Source organism: Solanum dulcamara, chromosome 2, assembly GCF_947179165.1.
Source record: "Solanum dulcamara chromosome 2, daSolDulc1.2, whole genome shotgun sequence".
NCBI classification, from domain to species: Eukaryota; Viridiplantae; Streptophyta; class Magnoliopsida; order Solanales; family Solanaceae; genus Solanum; species Solanum dulcamara.
Window position 1 is genome coordinate 60,088,497 of NC_077238.1, and position 23,228 is coordinate 60,111,724.

The 23,228-nt window shown below is 36.0% G+C and overlaps 1 long non-coding RNA gene across 1 annotated transcript in view; it reads left to right on the forward strand.

The window, feature by feature from the left end:
• The first annotated feature begins 1,898 nt into the window (after positions 1 to 1,898).
• LOC129876274 (uncharacterized) overlaps positions 1,899 to 23,228 on the forward strand; it is a 100,433-nt gene continuing 79,103 nt past the window's right edge. Inside the window, exon 1 of the long non-coding RNA XR_008763350.1 lies at positions 1,899 to 2,143. This is a non-coding gene — a long non-coding RNA (uncharacterized LOC129876274). The remainder of the gene's footprint in view (positions 2,144 to 23,228) is intronic.

A 23,228-nucleotide genomic window follows, 5' to 3' on the forward strand; every position in this document is an offset into this window, starting at 1 on the left:
TTCGCTATTAATACTGAGCTGACACTTCCTCCTCAATCACAGTTATTACCGATAGCTCTTCACAAACCGCGTGCAACTTCAGTGCTTGATATCATCAAACACCTCTACCTTATCATGTGCTCTCATGGTCAATCTTTATGCAGCTACATCAATTAATGCTCATCCTGTTGCTAAGAATAGGCATCCTAATATGAAAAGAATCTCTGGGTCAGGCTTAAAGTCTAGAACAACAAAGTACACATAGAAAATAAGAGATCCCACTTGGACCAACACATCCTCAATTATACCATCTAGCCTAGCCACAGAGTAGTCAGCCAATCACAACAAAACTGTGGTTGGCTTAGGTTCTCCTAGACCTAATTTTTTTAGCATAAACTTGAAAATCAAGTTGATACTTGCACCCAAATCACAAATACCTCTAGCATTTCTACACTTACCAATAGTTACCTACATCGTGAATCTCCCAGGATCTTTTTGCTTAGTTGTGAGCTTGACTTTGTTCAAAATTCTGGAACTACACTCCTCAATGAGTGCTATTATCTAATATTCTAGCAACCTTCTCTTGTTTTCCACAATGTATTTGACATACTTATAATACTTTGGAATATCCTACAAAACATCAATTACTGGTAAGTTAATATGTACCTGTTTCAGCATGTCTATGAACTTCTCAAAACACCCCTTCTCCTTTTTTGAACTTTTATGGGAATGGAGGAGGTGGTTTAGCTTTTGGTTCCTGGTCATCTCTTGGCAAGATAGATTCACCTGCTTCAACAATGGTTTCTTTGCCTTTACCCTCAACAACTTTGTTTTGAGGATCTCACTCAACTAATGGATGGCCACTACGGGTACTCACAATATTTATATTCTTGGGGTTTTGGTCAGTGTTAGTTGGCAGACCACCTTGCTGCTGAGAGTTCTGAGCAGTAGCTAATTGTCCAACCTTCTTCTCTAAGTTTTGGATTGCTATCTGATTTTGTTGAAGCTCAGCGCCGAACTTAGCTTGGTCAGACATCAGTTGTTTAAACATATCCTCAACACTCATATTTCCTAATTTACTTATTTGCTAGCTACCCTGACCTTGCTGATTATAATGTTCTCCATCTCCTTGCCATCTGTATTGAGTCTGGCCTTGGTGTTGATTTTGCTGATTTCCACCCCAAGAGAAATTTGGGTGGTTCCTCCTACTGGGTTATAAGTATTACCATAGTTTTACTGGCCTCTACTCCTTTTTGCATTACCCACAAAATTTTTCAATTCAGGATTTGCTCCATAATACTTTGACATATGTGCACTACGACCACACAACTTGCACCATGTTGTGTATTGTTCTACTATATGTATTGGAACCTGTTGCTACCCCTATGCCAAGTTATTGAAATGTGTGGTCATCATGTTCTGCATTGCTGCAATTTGAGCTGTCAATGCTGTCACAACATCAACTTCAAGCATCCCTTCCTATTTTTGTACCACGGGTCTAGAGGTCCCCCATTCCACTCATGATTTCCCTGAGATATGTGATTGATCAGTGTATAGAGCTCATCATAGGTCCTCTCCAGAGCCCGTCCACCTATAGAAGAATCAAGAAGGATTTTGGTGTTTGGTTCTAACCCTTCAATGAAAATATGGACCAATACCTCATTAGCTTAATGATGGTGAGGATTAATAAGTAAAGATTTAAACATGTCCCAGTCTTGGTACAAATTTTCTTCGAATTCACTACTACAAAAGGGCCTTTTAGCGGCAATAATTTTGCGGCAATAAGCTAATTGGCGCTAATGTATTCACGTGAGGCAAAATATCAATGGCTAATGTATAATGGCCAGCAATAAGTATATTTTTAGTGGAAAGTAAAAAAAAAATAGCCGTAGAAAACCCTCTTTTTTTTCTTAAAAAACAATTCCCACTTTTTTCTCTAAATATTATTTCCCTCACGCCTTTCTCCAAATTCTGGAGAAAAAAGTTTCCCCTCTCAAGAAGATAAACTAATCCTACCAAAACAAATCTCCCACGTACATAAGGAAAACATTACTAAAAACATCTCCCAATCACATAAGGAGTCCTCAATTAATATATCACAAAAGCACATCCAGGAGCTGTAACTCGATCACAACAGCGACACCAGAAATAACAAAGTTTTCAGGTATGTAGATTGTGCCTCTCCACTCCTCTATTTCTATCGTGTTTCTTATCTTTGTTGTTCTGTAGATGTTCACTTAGAATTAAACCCTGTAGTTTGTTTTTTGTCATGTCCATTAATCAGTATTTCGGTATTAATGGGAAGAAATTGAAAATATGCTTGACGAACTAATCAATATTAAGGCAGTAATTGTGATTTCCATGTTATTTGAGATTTGTAAAAGCAATTTTTTCTATGTTGGTGATCTCTGGTTGCTATTATTTTTATTGCGATTGATTGAATCAGTTCCTCTGTTAATATATATTAAGGTGTGTGGCTGTTATATTAAGGAATCTGTAACTTATGATCATTTCAAAAGTTCTATTGTGAATACGAGAACTTGTACACTCTGATTTTCAAATTCATGTTAGTACACCAATTCTTATTTTGACCCGAGCTCTCTGTTATTGAGATTCATGTTAAATACTTGAAATAGTGATTATAAATTTCTGAAAACATCAGTCATAAGAATCTTAATTTAGATGGATGTGGACTATTTAGTTAGTTTGTTAGATTATATCTCTTTGTGTTAATGATCCATTGTAATGTCGAAGTCAATGTTGATAGCTCTTGAACTGTTGCATCTCTCTGTTTATTGGCTATATTTTTCTTTGAACTCTCTCAACTATAAACATGTTATAACTGTAGGTAATGATAGAGTATTAGTACCTTGGACTTTGACGATTCCAGTTAAATTTTTATGAATCTTCTCTTTAAGCACTTAACTTCGGCACTAGAAACTGAATCTCGGCACTAGAAACTATTGCAATGGTTCATGATAGCTTATATTCTTACTTTTCTATCATTGCATTTCTCGCACGTATCGTTCTAGAAAGATTTTGCAACTCTTCATGGCTGGTAGCATCTTTTTGTTATGAAGGCTTTTAGATTTTTCAGGTGATAAAAGTCTAAATAAGCTATAAATTATGGAAAAAAATCTCTTCAGATTTTTTAACAGTCACAGATTCTTTATGGACCATCAAATTTTTCTTGTTCTACTTTACTTCCATTTTTTTAAAACCTTTTGGTCTGTTTTTTGGTATGTTTAACTTTTGTCGTTGGATCTTTTATTTATTACTCTTGTTGTTCGTTTAATTTTCTGTTTTAGACGCTTATTAGTATATGTGTTTTTTTGGCCATAAAATGTGAAACATTACCATACCAACAAACGAAAGAGTACAACTAAGAGCATCTATAATCTGGTTACCAACTAACTGGCACCAAATTAGTAGACCTCAAGCATCATCTACTTACAGATTCTCTTAAATAAATCAATACATTTACTCCTATGCCAAGCAGTTTGTACAGTCATTACTCTCTTCTTGATAATGAGTTTCACCTGTTGGAGTACAAACATAGTGTTAATTGTTGCCTTCGTGAATGTCTTTTGATTCTGAGTCAACCATGTGTAGTAGATTACAACTTCATATGTTACAGCAATCAATTTTTTTCTTCCTCTTGTCAAGTGTTTATTCCTAATCAACATAAGCATCTCCTTAACCCCATACCTTATGGAGTACATATGTATGGAAATCTTTTATTATATCCCATCGAAAGGGAGGAAACTTTAAAGGAACAAACAAACAACTGCTAAATCCGTGTAATGATGGTTGTCTTTCTTGTTCCATCGTCCTTGAGAATGAGTTATCACTATACTGATCACTTGAATTCACATAATTTGTATGTGTTGAATGTGTTTGTTGTAGGAAACCTCATGTCATGTTTAAAGTCGTGTACATGCTAAGAGCTTCTTTTTGAGACTGAAGTAAATTATATGCATACTCTAAATAGAATTTTTCTTTAAACAACAACCATTTTCTTTCAACAGTAAAGTAATCATTTTATTGGACCAAAGCAACACTAAGTTTGTGATTTGAGTAATATCAGCTTCCTTATACAAGTGTCAGCTTCCATATCCAAGAACCTTTACAAGATCTAGTCTAGTCCGAGAGAGAACTTAGGAAATCTAAAACAATATCTACATCATGTACATTCTACATTTTTGCCAAGCCTAATAGTGATAAAGTATCGCATTTTCAGTTTGTAGATGCTCTGTTTTTTCTTCCCAACATTTGAGATTCCTTTCTTTCAAAGAGTCACTTATTTTACTCGTCTTTTAATAGGTAGACTGAAGTAATTACTTATTCTTTATTAGAATTTTTTTAAAAATAGAAGTCACTTTTTCTTACCTTCTTTAGTTGAGTACTGGGACCTTTCAAACTTGTAATTGTCGACTTCTTATCTTTGCTTTCATGGAATGATTTGAAATATTTATTATGCTAAGGTAGTAATCCCATTCACTGTGAAGATATTTCTCATTCTTTCTGTTACTCATAAAACACATGTAAAAATTGTTCGAAGCAAGGACTCTGAATTTGTATCTTTACTTACTTTGTTGAAAGTATGTTATGGATCATAGTTGAACTTGAAGTAGTCTTTGCGGATAGTAGCCCCTCTGACAGCTTGGCTACACAAGATACAGTACTTGATTCCATCACGAAACAAATTAAAAAGAGATCCAAGTAAACAAAAAGCATTAGACTAGGCCAGTCTAGTGATCTAAAATGTTGTTTTTTTTGTGACATTAGGATCTTCATCAGTATCAGCCGTGCCAAAAGTGTGCTTTCTAGTAACGGCGGCACCCTAGCCCATGCGCTTCACCTGTTGTCCAGTCTGCTAGAAAATTCCTCCAGCTTACTCTTCACCATTTTGAGTCATTTCTTTAGCTGACTCCAGTATTTTTAAATCCTTCACTTTTGTTGCCTGAGCCACTTCACTGGCCTTCTCCTTAGTAGCATGAGCTGCTCCGCTTGTCTTATCTTTAGTTGTCTGAGCTGCTCAAGCGGCTGTCACGACCCAATCCCGTGGGCCGTGACTAGTGCCCTAACTGAACACTCGTATATACACCTGTCAGCAACTAAACATGATACGAGACTTATACGGGCAGAACTTTGCCTCAAAACAGTCATATATATATATATCAAAACCACCTGTCTCCTAGAGAGTCACAATCGTCAAAAGATAATATAGTATGTAAACCAACAAGGCTTTCATTACATGTAGGAATGTCCCGCTATATATCATATACAGATACGCAAGCCGACAAGGCTGTCACTACACATCACATTCCAAATATATATGTATATACGCAAGCCGGCAAGGATGCCACTATGAATGGGGACATTTCAAAACATTAGTCATACTAGTACAGCTAGATAACATCTATATACAACCCACACATATATGCCTACAGATCTCTAAGAATATCAATAATAACATATGACGGGACAAGGCCCCGTCGTACTCCTGGATAAACAAATATATACATCAAAAGGTTGATATCAAACGTCAACGCTTCGGAACAATGGAGCACTTTCAAAATAGCTGGATGGAAATCCTAAGCTAGCGGATCCCCGAAATGAGTATCTGTACCTGCAGGCATGAAACGCAACCCCCCGAAGAGAGGGGGTCAGTACAACATATGTACTGAGTAAATAAAGCATAAAATACCATAAATGAGATAACATTTGAAAGGGACAATCAGGAGACAAGTATAATACCGATAATCAAGAAATCACTGTACCTGTGCCTTATGAAATAAAATCATGCATGATCATATCATATATCATATCCAGCCCATTATGGACTCGGTGAATCTGTCATATACGTATATCATATTCAGCCCATCATGGGCTCGACGCCATCATTATATCACCATGTCATCATATCATATCATTATATATATACCGTACCCGGCCCTCTAGTGAGAGACTCAGTGAATAATGCAGTGAAACTGTGCACGAATATATACCGGGCCCGAGACTCGGTGAAAGATACATTAAGACATGCATGAGTAGAGTAGTGAGTAACTATATGCATTTAAATCATCATTTAAGACTTAATGGAATAATCAAAACAAACCATTATTTGAAAATCAGAATGGTAGTCATTTCAAGTACTCTTTGATTGTCGTTAGGCATTATGCCAAACACGAATCATACCGAAATATGTATTGTACCAAAATATAAATTATACCAACTAGGATAGCTGAAATCATACTCATGAGACAATACATAACAATATAAATTCTGTAAACCAAGAACGTTAGCCATCCGAATGTATCTAAGAATAGGAGTTCTTTGGAATTTAAGTATGCGTCGTCCGTTTGTTTCATATGGATCATGCCAAAAGGAAGAAAGGTTAGCTTTACATACCTTTAGCGTTTACTTGCGCTCAATACGTATATGCTTTCCAATATTGTCTCAACCTATATTAAAACGTTAGGCACTACGATTAAGCTATGAAAAGGCATAAAACGTACTTTATCATTAGTAGGTTATTTCTGAAAAAAACTGGACAGCACCTCCCCTTAACGTCATCACCCTTTTTCGAGTATATAAAAGCAAAACTAGGTTTTAGAGACTAAATGAAAGTTTTAGATCTATGAAATAGGTTTCCAGAACATCTTCAATAACTCAAAATGGAGCTTTACACAAAGGGTTATGCTAAAATTACTAACAGCAGTCCCATCCAAAAACGGGTTTGCAAAACACAAAAATCTGAGCAGCAACTCCCTTATACTACTCACTTTCTCCACTTCCAAATCAGCCATACAATCACCAAGCAACATCAATAATCACACATTCAAATGTCATGTCAAGAAAATCCAAGACGATAGTCAAAAATACTTCAAATAACCCACATACAACTACTACATCTTTCAATTATCCTTAATGATCCATAGTCTTAATGTTTTATCGAAACAATCCTAAAACAGCCCAACAAACAAAATATAATGCAACATATAACCTTAATTATCATTAATCTTCCAAGCTCAACAAGAACAACAACAACCTATCAAAACAGCCCCTAACCAACAACATAAAGATGCTCAAAAACCTTATGAACACCTACAACAAGCCAAGCAAACCACCTATAATTTTTAAACCTTATTTCATACTACTTTTCATCCAATTTTTGTGTTCTATAACAACAGCCACACACAACCACAACATCATTCATTCATATGCAAGAAAGCCATATTAATATCACCACAAGTTCTACAACAAATTCAACCTCAACCTTAACCATTTAATTCCTTCACTCTCATCACAAAATCCATAACAATAACAATCCAATACTAAGCAAAATTAATTCATCCTTTTCTACATCAAGCAGCCCCAAACGTCTCCTACCATGCCTCAACATCAACACCCATAATTTCATATATTCATCACTCATTTATCAACTCACACAAGCTTCAATTACCTTCAAGATGAGGGAAAAATGAAAAAGGAGATGAAATCTTACCTTAGGCTTTTATGACACAATTTTCTTGAAAACTTGAGGGCTTGGTCAAAAATATTTTTGCTTCTCTAATGGATCCATCCTTTCTTCCATGACCTTGAATAATCACCACACTTAACCCCTCAATTTCTTCCTCACTCTCTAGCTTGTCCGCCTCTCTCTTTCTCTACACTTCCGTTGCTTCTCTCTATCTTCATTTGTTGAAGATGAGAGTTCTTCCTTTTTGGAGAACTCTCTAGAGTTGGAAAAGAAGTGGGTGCAGATTTTTGTCAATAATGGGACCAAGTGGCTGTCCAAGAGGCCTAATTGTCCCTTACAAAAATGTGGGCTAATAGGAATTGTCCATGTGGTAGTGGGGGACCACTTTTTATTCCACTAATTAACTTTATTCTTCTTAATTAATCCCAAATTCCCACTTAATAATCCAACCATGGTTAATTAATTCATAATATCAACTAATATCTTCTAATTAGAATTAGGAATTAAAGATTTCTACCTCGTGTCTAAAGATGATCCCGTCTTTAACTTGAGTCAATTCTCTTGAGACTGACTCGACATATGAAAATATGGAATATAACAGCCCATTAGCTCGCGAATAGTCCAATGCACAAAATCATGGAATATAACAATTATCATTCTATTTATGACATGTTTTTGAGCCTACTTATAGTGATAAAGGGCGGTGGAGTGGTCCGGCCATGTGTCAGGCTCTCTAATTGCGATCAATGCTTCTGTTTTGTAAAATAGTCATATCTTTTGATTATGATATCGAATAAATTACCACGACCTATGGTTAGAAAGATAATCCAATTATCTACAACTTTTATTTTATGAGGGTTTCCAAATTACCGAATCATGATGACGTTATGGTCTCTCCAAATCAGATCTCCCGAAAACATAACTTAGAAATATCTTTTTGGAGGGCTTACACTTGGATTTGGCTCAAGGTTCCTTCTTGAGTTGTGTTTAACTTTACAGATATTATCCATATAACTTATCATATGTCATTTTTATATATATAAAAAATTCCATCATGTGGGCCCCACCTTAACTCACGATTACAAGGGCTATATATCTTTTAACATACCATTCCAATCATATTGTACGAACTCCAAATATTATACTCATGCTATCCTCATACTAATACGGTAGAATTTCATTCTTTATACTCATAATATTTTCTCCTCCTCGAACTCACATTAAGCCATCAGTAGCCTTAGTAACACAGAATTTTCTGGGGTATAACATCCTTCTCCCCTTTGGAACATTCGTTCTCGAATGTTAAATAGATTCTAAATTCCCAATATTTTCTCAAGTTTTCTCATAGTTAATTATGCCCTTCACATACCTCCTCCATTTGTCGATTCGCTTTAGTTCATTATAACGCATTCCAGGTTCTACAAGTAAAACGAAATTTCACAGGGGATAACATTTCTGTACTCTAATATTCTTGCTTTACTCTATTGTGATAGTTCGTATTCTAAAATCATCGGCATCATGTGTTACTTTCTGACTTTCTCTTGAAGGTCTAACCTATCATTTGCTTTTACTTCTTAATCTCGGTTTTTGGGTTGGCTATCAACTAGCGTTAGGGTTTCCTCATGTTATGGCTTTACCATCATCTAGTAACCAGTAACCCGCTTGTTTTGATTATATTGGTTAAATTATTTCATAATTTCTTTTATCTTAACGGGAAATACTTTAGGCATAATATCTTGATTCGTTTCTCTATTTTTTACTTAAACTTTTTTATTTTCCCTTTACTCAAATTTCCTCTTAGTTCTCCTACCACACATCCTATTGCAATATTTGCGCAAAATGTGTAGGTGCTTAGATTAGCCCATAAGATACCTTAACGTCGCCACGCTAGTCTTTATGCATACCCTATATTTTGTCTTGCCTCATTCAGTTGATATCAGGTCTCATGTAAGGCCTTTGCCCTCATTACTAATTATATCCTTGTAGTTTTGTCTCAAACCATCTTATACATTTCTTTAATGTATCTAAAATATTGCAATCACATTGTTGTTACTTAATTCTTATTGTTTTTATCAAGTAATCACTTGATCTCACCCTTAGCATACCATATTCTTAGGTTGCATACTATTCTTGTACCATTTGTACAAAGTGCACTCAATCTTAATCATCGTCTTTCCTTCTCATGGCTTATTCAACTCTACATATCTTATTGTACTAACACTCATTTGCTATCTATATTTCCATATTTGTTTCCCTTTCTTTACTTACCATTTAATTATATCATATTCTAGCATATGAGAGATTTCTTATCCTTCCTCCCTTGCAACTTGTATGCCACAATATCATTAGCCAATAACTCTGCTGCCAATATCTTAACCATTAATCCAGTATAGCCTTGCTATTCTTTATAATATCTTTAAGTTACTCGTTATTATTCTCTTGTCGTATTCATCCGTTTTGTTTTTTTTGCATCCATCTTTTGATATCATACTATTCAAGAACTTTACCAATAACCCTCAGCACTGTCTGAAATATTATCTTGGTTTCTATCCGTTTATTGCTGGCTTTTAGATCTTACTAACTTATTCCAGCATGGAATCTCATTTAAAATTTAAGTGTTCATATTAACGTGTTGCAGTGTCAGTTGATTTCACTTTACACTTGTATTTTTCTTATCCTCTTCCCCCCTTTAGGGTGTACCCATATGATTATCTGTTTACATTCTACTCTATGTTCCCATTTCAAATTTTCAAATGCATATGATTCTTTTCCAATACATTTGGTATACTGCACCATATCCATATCTTTCTTTATATCATCTATAACTTAGATTACCCATGTATGAAACCTTAACACAATCATGAGGTGTTTAGAATTCTTGATATATAGTACAAAATCTAATCTGATGATTGGTACTCAAGTAATATAATTAATGTCGCAATTTATCCAAAGCCACATTCTATTCATTCCAATCAATAATTAGCTAGTGCTTATAATCATTTTATATTCTCCATTCGGTAGCACTTATTTTCTGATGATAAGTGTTCCAAGCTTTGTTATAGCATTATCTTTATCCCAACAGATGTGACTTGTTACTCTAATAGGTTTACAATGCATCAGTTGTTTCACAAATCTACAATCTTTGTCCTTTAAGAATCTCACTATTTTTCTAAGATGAAGTCATATATACGCAATACTCCTTTATGCTTCATGTGCTTTCACCCTTGTTGTGTATCCAACGCTAACTTCTAATCTTACTCAAAATCATATCAAATTTATTTTAATAGTGGTCTTGTCTTATCACATTTTTATCATACTACACCTTTAGTTCGTAGCTATCTATTTCTCTTTTTGTCCCATACTCATACTTAATTAATTGGTATGATAAGAACAAATAGATGGGAGAAAATTAATTGTCCCATACTCATACTTAATTATTTCTTATCTTGTCAAAATAACGAGTTTTGCAAATGACCCATCTTGCAGGCCTAAGAAAAAAGCCTAAAAATATAGTCTTTGAAGTTTACGAATGATCATTATATACGACCCATCCTCAAGTAAATGACCCATTCTTGGACTCGTCCTGCATGTCCCCAAAACCTTTAAAATTCAAGTCCCTGAAGTTTATGAACGACTTGTGTATACAACCCATCCTCCATGAATCGACCCATTTTCAAGGCTTGTAGACTTGGACCTGAGGGGTCCTTGAAACTTGGCCTCTGAACTTAGCCTACGAGGGGTTTCTACGACCCGTCTTCTTGAGGAAGACTCATCCTTAAAGGTCATAGAACCTCTCCTGAGGGGAACTCCAATTTTCCTCTCGAAGGGTCGCTCTACGACCCAATCTTATGAGCCATAGAAGGCCCTATGATCTATAGAGGGGTTCGTTCACATAGATGGGTTTAAAATTTTGAGACTTTTCTCCTTTGTCCCAACTTTTCGACTTATGGGGTCTTATACTTTTGTTATTTGGGTGCTATAATTAATCTATTACCACTAGTAGTGTTTTGGCGGTTGGGCTTGGGAGCCCCCAAACCATAGTAATACAACTACTTATGGCAGATCATATAGTAAAAAGATATTTGGGTATTCTATATGATGTTTTGGTGAAAGTTGAAGCATCCATATTCCCAGCAGAGTTTGTTATTCTTGACTGTGAGGTTAACTAGACCGTGAGGTTAACTTGGAGGTCCTTGTCATTCTTGGAAGACCATTCCTAACCCCTAGGCGTGCATTGGTAGATATGGAAACTAGGAAGCTGGAGTTTAGATTGAACAATGTAGATGTGATTTTCAATGTATATCAATAGATGAATCAAACTATCAATATATGAGTTATTTTAGTGATCAATCTTATTGATGAGGAGTTGCCAAAAGTATCTATTAAAGAGAGATTGGGTGTTGAAGCACTTGTTGCAGTGATCATAAACTTTGATAGGGAAGATATTATTGAGTATGAGGAGATGATTGGAGCACTGAATGGTATGGGACCTATACTTATGCTCCAAAGAAGCTTGACTTTGACCTAAAAATAGAGCGACACCACAAGCCAGACCATCTATTTAAGAGCTTCCTATGTTAGAGCTTAAGGCTCTTTACTCTAATTTGTGGTATGTTTTCTTGGGATCTAATAACACTTTTCTGATTATTATAGCTATAGACCTAGATGTAAGGTAAGTGGAGGCATTGATATCTGTGTTGAGGCATTTCAAGAGGGCCATTAGATGGTCCATTATAGGTATTTCACCAGGTACATGCTCTCAGAAAATCCAACTCATGTTGTACTATAAGCTTAGAATAGAAATTAGTGTAGACTAAACCCATCTATTCAAGAGGTTGTCAAGAAAGAGATCATCAAGTAGTTGGATGCAGCTTATGTCTATCCTATTGCAGACAACAAATGGGTAAGCCCAATTCAGTATGTGCCAAAAAAGAGAGAAATCATTATAGTTCCGAATGTGAAGAATGAGCTTATCCCTGTGATTCTTGTTACAGGTTGGAAGGTTTGCTTTGATTATGGAAAGTTGAATACGTGGACAGAAAAAGATCACTTCCCACTGTCGTTCATGGATCATATATTAGACCCTCTTGCTAGAAAATGATGGAATTTTTTTCTTGATGGTTATTCGGGTTATAATCAGATATCTATTGCTACCAAAGACAAATAAAAGACCACTTCCAGTTGTCTGTATGGGGCATTTGGATTCAAATGGTTGACGTTCAGATTATGTAATGCACTGGCAGCATTGTATGATGTCCATATTCTCAAACATGATGGAAGACACTATTGAGGGTTTCATAGATGGATTTTCTATGGTGGATGGCATTTTTGATGATTGTTTTGGCTCATTTGAGTTATATGTTGCAAATATTAGTGAAATATGGTGCTCAACTAGGAGAAGTGCCACTTCGTGGTAAAATAGGGGATATTCTTGACCACCGGATCTCTAGAAAGGCATTGAAGTTGACAAAGCAAAGATTGTGGTGATTGAAAAATTGCCACCACCTATCTCTATGAATGGGATGTGAAGCTTTTTGGGTCAAACTAGCTTCTACCATAGATTTATTAAAAATTTCTCTAAATTTTCTCACTCATTGTGCAAGTTACATGATAAGGAGATACAGTTTGTTTTTGATGATGCATGTCTGAAAGTGTTTGAAGGATTAAAAAAAAGTTGATATCTACTCCAATCATTATTACACCAGACTGGACCCATTTATTTGAATTTATGTGCGGTGCTAGTGGAGTAGTGTTTAGCATATTCTTAGAGCAGTGATGTGAGAGGATTCTACACTATATATAATATGCCAAAAAAGCTTTAAATATTTCTCAAAAGAATTATATGGTGACTCCATTGGAGTTGCTTCTAGTGGTTTTTCTATTCAATAAATTCAGATCTTACTAGGTTGGAACCAATGTCATTGTGCGCACCAATTATGTAGAACTTCAGTACCTGGTAGAAAAGAAGAATGATAAGCCAAGATTGATTCAATGGGTGTTTCTATTACAAGAAATTGACTTTGAAGTTAAAGACCAAAAGGGAGCTAAAAATCAGGTAGTTGATCACTTGTCCAGTCTTGAAGAAAAAACAATGCTAAAATTGGTAGATGGTGTTGAGATTGATAATACTTTCTGAGATGAGAAAGTATTGGTTGTATCACAGGATTTTATTCCTTGGTTGATAGACTTTGCTAATTATTTGGTTAGGGATTGGAACCTTCTAATGTGTCTTTTCTCCAGCACAAAATGTTTATGTCGGATGTGCAAATGTTTTTCTAGCAAGATTCCTACTTGTTTTGTGTCTGTGCTGATGGGATTATTCATCGTTGCATACGTGAGGTGGAGATGATGAGCATATTGGAGTCATGTTATTCTTCTCTTGTTGGGGGTATCATAGTGGTATCCAGACTGCATATAAAATTTTACAATATGGGTACTATTATCCAGCTATTCACTAAGATGCTCATGATTTTTCCAAGGCTTGTGATTATTAAGAGAGAAAATGGGGTATTTCAAGGAATCATGAGCTCCCCTTCACTCTAATTCTGGTTCTCAAACTATGATATATGGGGCATTGATGTAATTAGACCACTTTATGAGTTTTAATGGAATGAAGTATATACTTGGTGCTGTTGATTATATTTCCAAGTTGGTGGAGGTGGTTGAACTTCCCAACAATGAAGGCAAAAGTGTCGCAGCCTTCTTGAAGCTAAACATTTTCTCTATATTTGGTACGCCACCGGCAATTATTAGTGATGGAGGTTCCTAATTTTGTAATAGGTTGTTTAGAGCACTTCTTGGAAAGTATAGAGTGAGGCACAGTGTGGTGACTCCTTATCATCCATAATCTAGTGGGAAAGTTAACGTTTCAAATCATAAATAAAGACAATCCTGTCTAAGACTGTGAATGACAACAAAATGGATTGGTCTAGGAAGCTTGATTATGCCTTATGGCATATCAGACTGCATTCAAGAACCCTATAAGAATGTCTCCTTATCATCATGTGATTGGATATCTTATCACCTGCCCATAGATCTTAAGCACAAAGCCATGTGGGTGCTCAAAAAGCTTAATCTGAATTGGGGAGATGCATCTGATCAACGACTGAGTCAATTGAATGATATGGATGAGTTTTGGCTGAAAACAATGAAAGTTTAGCCTTGTACGAGGAGAGGATGAAGATGTTCCGCAACCATAAGATTGAAAAAATTGATTTTCTACCGGGTGATTTGGTTTTCTAGGTCAACTCAAGATTTTTCTTTTTACTGGAAAGTTAAAGTCAAAGTGGTTAAAATCATTTCATATGGTACAAATGTTCTCATATGGCACAATTGAGTTTGAAAATCATGAAGGTAAGTAGTTCAAGGTAAATCTGAGTACCCAAGGAGCATGCATCGTGCTGCGATGTTAAATAGTATGTTGCATTGGAGACATGAGGAAACATGATGCAGTACGAGTAGTCAAGTGACCTGCATCATGCCGCGATGTAAAATCAAGCACTGGATGGGTTCCAACCCATGAAGTACCTTTGTGAAGTCTAAGTAACCAAGGAACCTGTGTCATGCTACGATGTTAAATCAAGCATTGCTTGGCTGGCAACCCAAGATTGTTTTTATTCTTTAATTTATTTTTGGGTCAGTTTGATGTTTCTACAGTTTGCAAGGATTGCTTAAGGAAGCTGAGATTCCATGAGCAGGTTCTATGCGATGTAGTTCAATACAGTCTCGTGGATCACCTTCATAGAACTTACTCAAAAACTGCCACCCATTAAACATTTTCTATGGGCCCCATTTATAGGTCGCAGTTCCTTTTATGGATTGTAGAAATTAGGCAAAATTAACGAGCTGCATGTTTAGATCTATAAATGCTTTAATGAAACATGGCTCGTAAACCGTGTTCGTAAATCTCTTGTATGTTTCTCACATTTTAAAGTTTCAATACTAGATCCACGAACCCACTTTATAGCCCGTAAAAGCTTTTACAAATTATCATTGCTGACTTTAAGACCAGCCCACCAAATTTGAGCGAAGTGGGTCTGAAAAGGTATATGATGTCACTCCTAACACAAAGATCATGCTATGAGCCATGAGATATGGCACTAGAGAAATCACTCTCGTATTTGATCCAAGAGACATAGCACTAGAGAACTATGAGCTTCTATCAAAATATGGTCTTTCAATCCTGTACATGAAGATCACAAAATCTGCCATGATACCGAAGAATCCCATTTTCCCCAGTGGAGAAAATTTTGACCTTCTTCTTGTGAACTGCATCTTTCAACATGAGAAATATGGGATCACTATCTTGCTTCTCCTTCACCTCAATCACTAACGAAGACTCAGAACCATTCTGAACTATCACATCCCCCTCATTGGAATTTTTGAGACGAACTACCAATTGTGCAAGCCTATGAACCTCCTTCAAAAGTTCTTTCTCACCTTCTTCTACATGGGACACACTCTCAATAGACTACCTGCTAAGAGCATCATAAATGCCTTATCTGGGTGGTAAATAACATTTATGTCAAAATCCTAGAGGAACTCTGATACGTCCAAATTACACATTCCTAACGAAGAATAAAGCAGAGTTGATCAAATATAGAACCTAACAAAGGTTAGGCTTAATCCCACGAAAATATGGTTTAGACTTAGATTAATCAATCCCCATGAATTCTTAACTATGTAAAAACTTTTATTACTAGTTATTTTATTGCGTTACATGTTGAATCACTGAGTTAATTTCACCTAGGTCCTTGATCCAGCAAATAAGTAATTATCACCACGCAATTTGATCCGTCTATGGGTGTATGCTTTACTAACCCTTACCAGTGATCCCATATTAGCTATCCTTTGATCTACTCATATTATTAGATGAGGCTTGATAGCCTCAAATCTTGTTGTTAACTCCTTTTTCCATCCACTACCTTCTTGATCTGGAAAGTAAGGATAAGACAAGTTCTAACGCAGGCCATCATTAAAAAACAATCAAAATAAAAAGAAAAACAATATATGCATGCACACTATTCAAGAATTATGTTTTTTAAGTCTATGTCATTAATTTTGCATGGTTCCGACAACCCTAGTTGTGGATTTAGCTACTTATAACTTTGTGTTCAGAATTCATAATAAAATGTTTGAAATAATTCATGCACTTACAATAATGAATATGAGAATCCAAAATCTTCACTTGAATGCTAATGTAAACATCGATGCTAAAAATCTAAGAATTCATGAATTAAAGCTAAAAGTAGTTTATGACTTAATCTCAAAGACAAAAACATGCATAATACAATAAGAAACCCCAAAAATATATTATTATACAACTAATCTTAAATAAACCAAAGCTAGAAAAAACAGGAAAACTAGGTTAGTTAAGGTTCTAGGAATCGTTCCTTTGGATTCTGGAAAACTAGAAGTTTGGATGAGTCGTAGACCAAGGTCGTAATAGTTTCAAGGGACTTTCTACGGCTCGTAACATTTCTTACGGCTTGTAGAGTGAGTCATAGGACAAATCCTTTGGATTTTAGTTAGTGATCAGCTTCTACGATTGGTCTTACGACTCGTAGACCAATCCGTAACTTTGGACTTTCCTTTAAATGTTTATCAATTCTTCTATGAATGCAACCTACAACTCGTAGGTTGGCCTCATAAAAGTCATTCGCAGCAGTCAGTCAGTCAGTTTCACTGTGTTTTCTTCTGTTAATACAACGACCTATTCTCCTGCAAAATAAATACCAGCAACATTAAACCTTCTAACAAATGCTTAAAAGATATGCAATTTCTTAAGTTTTAAGCATTACAAGTACAGTAAATCTATGATACATAAATTCCCTTAACTTAAAATGATTTCTTTCCCTCAAGGGATGCTACTATCATAAAACGATACTAAGCAAAATAAGATCAAGCATTTACGACAATCACATGACTTTTCAACTCAAAACACCTTCCAACTTTTCATTCAAATTATCAGTGCACTCATTATTTCAAATCAAGCTAACTTACACAGATCAATTTATGACATTATGATACCAAAGGGAAGATTCACATACACAGACAACAATCACAAAATTTATGACTTTTTGACAATGTCACTTGTGCCCTTACTGAAAAGAAGTCCCATTTTCTCTCAGATATAAAAATATTTCTTTAAGGATAGGGACTCAGTAAAAACTTACTCTCACAAATGAAATTCAAACATTTATGTATACACCATATGCTTGCTATTATTTTCAGTACTTAGACTCTCAAAACAATTAATTAGAATCACTATACGACTTTCTCGATTTATAAAGTAGGTTCGGGGACATGTGTGGTATATTTGGATATTAGTGATTTTTTTCCCTCCTAGACACTACATTAACTTAATTCCACGGTTTACAACCCATAACTTGTTTTACCCCTATTCTTTACTTTCATTTAGACTCGGTTGTGGCTTTCATTTGCTCTTTTTTCAATGCTTTCTTATGCTTTGTAATTTCATTGCTTTTTTTAAAATTTAATAATATTCTTTTGTCACAGCCACACCCCATTTATTTCCCTCTTTTTCTCTATCTCATTACACATCTCTTTTCATACCCCTTATTTTCTCACTTTCCTCTATAGTAGACACCCTCAACTTAGGGTTTTAGCTTGAGCTAAGTTGTACATTGTCCTAAGAGGGACTAGGGACAAAAAAAAAGTTTAGACTCAATGACAGAAAAGGTGAATTGTGTTTATTCGAATCAAAAGTTCTTTTTAAATCTCAAATCTTCGGTTCAAAGTGTATAATGTTATTTGGTTGGTTGTTTTCAGGCTAAGTGAACTATTTAGATAATGGCCTATGATCCTTTCCTAATAAATAGTTCAATTATCACAGTGTGACTAACGGGGCATGTTCTAGATTGATACATATGATATGAATGCACAAATACCTCACACACACTTGACATTAAGTTCCATTATCAATTAGCAATTTCTGGGTCATGTTTAAGCTTAAGTCATAATATCCTATTAGTTTCTATCATGTCATACAAAGATCCCACATAGTGAACAAATCAAAGAAACATATACAATAGTTAATCAAATTGAAGGGGTCTATTTTTCTATTTTAAACATTATAACTATCATTCCAATAAATCTGTATTCATATTTCATATTTATATCATAAACGTACCAGTACAACATAAAAGGGGGTCCTCAGGGAAAGAACACAAGCAAGAAAACCTAAGTTTTCACTCGAGTGTCTAGGCTACTCAGACTTCACCTAGATACTCGTGATAATCATATTCACCCACCCCCTCTCAAAAAGTCATGAATTGCCCCCAATTCACTAAATAAAAAGTAAATGTAGAGGGTCAAGACAAACTTGTGGCACCTATGCACCGAAGTACTATAGCGAGGATGTCGGATCTATTGGTGTGGAACTTGGTGTGTCATCATGCATATCATTCTCAAGAGATGGAACACCATCAATAGTAGCCCTCTACTTCAAGTCTCCAATCAACCGCTGCCACTTTTCTCCCATCGCAATATCTCAGTAAGTCTAGAAGCTTATAAAGCCTTCTCGAGGTGCCTCTTCTCCTTCTCACAGCTAGCGCCTCGACCTCAGACTCAATGCTAACCTCCTCAACTGGGCGGTTATCATATGCCTATAGTGGCTCTTCCTCTGCAAAAAGATCTATAGTAAAGGGAGTGAGCGTAGGAAAGAATGGGAGTGATGGTGTCGGTATGGTAGCCAAAGTAGTGACCTTGAACTAGAGCCATTCTATCTCAATCTGAATACTCCTCAAATTTGGGCTCGATATAGTATTAAAGCATACGGTCACCCTCAACTCAAAGGTATCTATCCGATCATGTATCTGTCGGTCTTGCTCATTTAATACATTATGTAGCTTTGCTGCAGCCCGCTCCACTAATTCTTCTAAAACCTTTTGGACAAAGGCTTAAGTTATTGGACTAGTATGGCCAATTGAGTCTTGGTATATGTTTACCACTACACCAAAATATAAAGATATTCAACCAAAATAGTGATGAGGCCGGGCATATGTAGTCGCAAAATAGTAGAGAGAGGGATAGTGGTAGATGGTGCAATTGAGGTGCAGACTCTACTAGGCTCCCCAGTATTATCTACCTCCATAGGTGCAGCTCTTTCGGAAATCGGCTCTATTACTACCTATCGAACATATCGGGCAGTCGCACCCCAGGTCGTGAGGCTCATTGCTGAGCAACTGGTTTGTATCATCTTTGATCAACCCCACATTTTGTGTTTGAGTTACCTTAATCAACTGATCCATCCCTTCTATAAAAGGCACTGCCAACTTAGAGTAAAAATCAATCACGGGAATAGGATGGTGGTCATCTTTTAGATGACTCGCTCATGGATCATAGTGATGATGATTTTGATGAAGTTAACCTCATATTCGGCCATCAGACAAGCTACCGTCACTAATCTATTTGGAGACAAATAGTTACCTTCCATGGTTGGGCAAAGTCGTTGTCTAACAATGGCCTACCAAAATTTCGCCATGAAATTTAGTGATTCTCTTTCGATTGATGTAGGATGGGATACCTAATAAATGGCTATATGGTGCTCTGAAATATTTCCGACAATCTATCACATCAACTTCCTTCATAGTAGTGGGTCTCTCATTAAATTTTGATCTAGAAAATTTTCATCCTATAATCAAACTCATTTGTTGGGGAAGTTTTCTAAAAATTCAGGCCATAAAGGACTTGACGAACCATCTCCTCCAAAAGATCAACTTAGATTTCCCAAGCTAGTGTGGTCAATAGAGGGGGTTTCTCCAATTATTTTGATTTGGACGGTGCCTTCTTTTTAATTGTGGCCGTATTTGAAGCATAGAATTCCCTGACCACCATCGGATGATATTTTCCTAAGGGGGATTCCATCTAGTCACAATTATGCCGAAAGAACATGTCACTTATTTCTATAACTGTATAAAAGTCGGACGTCAACATGTACGGATCCTTCGTAATTGGTCATCTGGAAATTATGTCGGTCGTTCAATTCTTGCCCCATTCAATAGAAATCAAACACACCTTCAAAACACCATCGGCTGGGTTTCCTGGTTCGTCAAATGTTGGGCCTTTCCTATGTCAAGCCTCCTATAGATATGAACCTAGAGGCGAAATTGGATGCTGACTCCTCACTGCTTTCTTATTCCAATGATTGATAACCCTCTTTGGACTAGGGCAGTATGTGATGGTGGAGAAGCTACATTGACATGTTCTAAAACCATTACGAGTTGTTTTATTTGGTTCCACGTTGTTTGACTCTTGGTAGGAAAGTCGGGACTGACTTGGTAATCCTCCTCACACCTACTTGCCTTTTCATTAGTCGGCTCATCTATTAGTCAAGCCTTGAGTTTTCGAGCCTCAGCATTTCTAGATGGGTTGGTCGACATTCCTCTATGAATTAGGTTCAATTTTATGGCATGGTACCTATAGAGTAAATGGTAGTTCCCATGACTAGGAAAGATATTACAGAAACTAAAGAAAAATAAAAAATATTTCATAGTGGAACATTGTTGTTTTGGTCTTATGATATGGTGTCTATGGACCGTAGAAGATTCTATGACCCGTAGGACCCTGTTGTAGGAAGTAGGACACAAAAATAAAGCCATCGGAAGTGTTCTATGAACTAACCCTACAATCCGTAGATTTTTTTATGTATCATAGGTTCAATCGTAGAACCCTTCCCTATGCCACTAGTAACTTAGCTGGAACTATACCAGACCTTTCTACAATCTATAGAAAAATCTATGACTCATAGAAGGTGCTCGTACAAATCATGTACCAAAACCTTATCTACTGGATTTGTATTAATTTTATACTAGTCAAACCTATGAGTCATAAAATGTTCTATGACCCGTAGGTTTCACGACCCAACCTAGGGCCTAGTCATAACATGGTGATCAAAACCCCGAAGGGCTCCAACTAAGCCTCTTGCCATATATCGTTAGCATTCATAAGGTAAGGTAAGTTCGGTATTAATCTAAAAGGAGTCTAAACCATGAATCATAAAGAATATAAGAGTTCACAACATAGACTCTAAACATATGTTCAGCAAATGCCTCTACTACATTAAATGGGCGGGATCTAAGACATGTCCCTAGCTCACCCTCAAAATAACACATAATAAAATCTTTGAAATGAAAAACTCATAAATCGCCGTCGATGGATAAGGACTAACGAAAGACTTCGCCGTATAAGAACTCTACTAGCAACACATGGGAATGTGATCCTTAACCCCAATATTATAAGACAATGTAGGCAATAATATGCATTAGTATGTTTGAATGTACTAAGTATGAGGGCATGACATGAAATAAAAATCATAAGAAGCAATGACCAAATAAAGTACATGGTAAGAAAAGATAAGTAAAGTCATGAGAAAATCATAATGATCAAAGCATTAAAAAGGCATATTTGAAATCATGAATGATCATAATAGAACATACATATGTGGAATAGAACTATAACCAAAAATAACACGATGCGAGTTATAACATGAAATCGCAATGTCTCCCCATACAATAGAAGAATGGGGAATCTACTTGGCAAGGTAGACTCTACCCCGCTAGGTGGTTCATGTACATATGCTATATGTGGATCCACTATCTAGTCCATGAAAACAACCTATGGTGTCATGTAGTTTAAGGGACTTGAGGATTCTACTAAGGCTTTTGATAGGGCCCCCACCTTAAATCCGTCGGTGCTAAGTCAAATGCCACGGAATACATAACATAGTAGTCATACTTTACTTATATCATAAACTTGTTCATAAACTTCATAATTCATAGAATAGCTCATTTCATAACATAATTGTAATGTAAGTATTGGCCTTTCATCATCACAAAACATACTTACATAATTCATGTCATTAGGTTCCTAGGCCACCATATAGGGCCCTAAGTCACTATCTTCATACTTGCATATAATTCATAGCTTAAACATAATCGCAATCCATGATGATAATTCATACTTGAATTTAGAGTAAAACTCATATACATAGTCAATTTGAATGAAAATCATGATAATACCTTGAAATCATTGAATTCATAATCATACTTCATAATATCATCAATAAAAATAGCTTCATGCATGGACAATAGTAATTCAACTTAAAATTAGGTAATTCATGTAGAAATATACTTAGAATGGTCATTTATAATGATTAAAAACATAATTGAAACAGCCCAATGCAATTCATCCAATTAGGGTTAAACAAATCGCTGAAATTCATGAAATTTTGAGTAGAAACCTTGGGACTCCATGGGTGAAAGGGACCTATGGATCAATCCCTTCATACCTTGAATGAATTTGTGCATGATGAAGAAGATGAACCCTTGAATGAACCTTGAGAGAGATTTATTAAAGTTGATTGGGAATTAATGAGGAAAAAGAATGGGTTTAGGAATATTTAGGTCAATTTCATAATGAATCTAGTCCTAAAAACATCCACACACATTAATAAAAGAACAGGGAATGATAAAAATACCCTTTATTTAACTTGAACTGGAACTCACCATGGAGGACCCATCACGACCCGTGGTGGTGTCTTGATGATTGACTTAAACTTGAATCTTGGGAGTTTCCATAGAAGGGTTTCTGCACTTCTTCTATGGAACCCTTCACGGTCTATGGATTGAATTATGGTCTGTGAACCAAGATTTGGTGCAGAACTTGAAGCGTGTCCTACATGAGTGACCACCACGGAACCCACCACGGTCCGTTAAGGGCTACACGGCCCATAGTGTTGAGG